Source organism: Mustela nigripes, chromosome 3 (genome assembly GCF_022355385.1).
Source record: "Mustela nigripes isolate SB6536 chromosome 3, MUSNIG.SB6536, whole genome shotgun sequence".
Lineage (NCBI taxonomy): Eukaryota > Metazoa > Chordata > Mammalia > Carnivora > Mustelidae > Mustela > Mustela nigripes.
In genome coordinates this window covers 61,717,580-61,718,507 of record NC_081559.1, presented here as the reverse complement: position 1 = coordinate 61,718,507, position 928 = coordinate 61,717,580, and positions in this window count along the sequence as shown.

The window sequence follows — 928 nt, the reverse complement described above, 5'->3', positions numbered from 1 at the left end:
ATCTTTTTAAAAATTTTCTGTGCATACACAGCATTCACATGTAAGAAATGAATATATAAAACATAGAGATAAATATTTATATGTCTTACAAATGGGAATTTTCTTCTTTATGCCTATTCTGTAGTTTTATTTTTCTCTTCCTTTATCTTTCATGGGTGTTTTATTTTTACTTAAAAATATGTCCCTGAGATCATTCCAAATAAGCGCATATAAATCTACATTATTCTTTCTAATGCTGAGGTAATATCTAATTATATGGACAGCCATAATTTATTTAATCAGTTTCCTATTGAAGGGTAGCTGGGTTGTTACCTGATTCTTTCTTTTTCCTACAAACAATGCTTCAATAAATAATAAACATTGAGATATATGTTTTCCTATGTACCTGTAAGTATATGTAAGCAGGATAACATTCTAGAAATAGAATTGCCAGGTCAAAGTCTCTACCTCTTTAAAAATCTCTCTGTTTAGTAGATTTGACAAAATTTTGTGTTTTCACTTGAATAATTTCACAATGAAAGTATGAAAAAACAAAATATTCATATAATGAATATTATATGAAACAGAAACAGTGATGGACATTGATTTAAGGTTAATAAGACACTCATTTTTGAATGTCCAATGCCAAAAAAATTTAAAAATCAGCATTTAGCAGACAGAAAGGATCTCCACAGGCTTATGCTCTCTTAAGAAACACCCAATTTTCATTTCCTGAAAGAATTTGCTACCAAGTTGTGAAGAGGATGCCTTCTAGAACATTTAAGATCTCAAAACAATTCAATTCTGCAATTATTTATTGCCTGCCTCCTCTGTACCAAGCCCCCAGGGACTGTAGCAAGAATTACAAGCTGTTCCAGCCCTCCAGCGACGTGGCGGACAGAGGAGACCTCTGTACCAATAAGGTATTCTGTGAAAGAGCTCTGTTTGG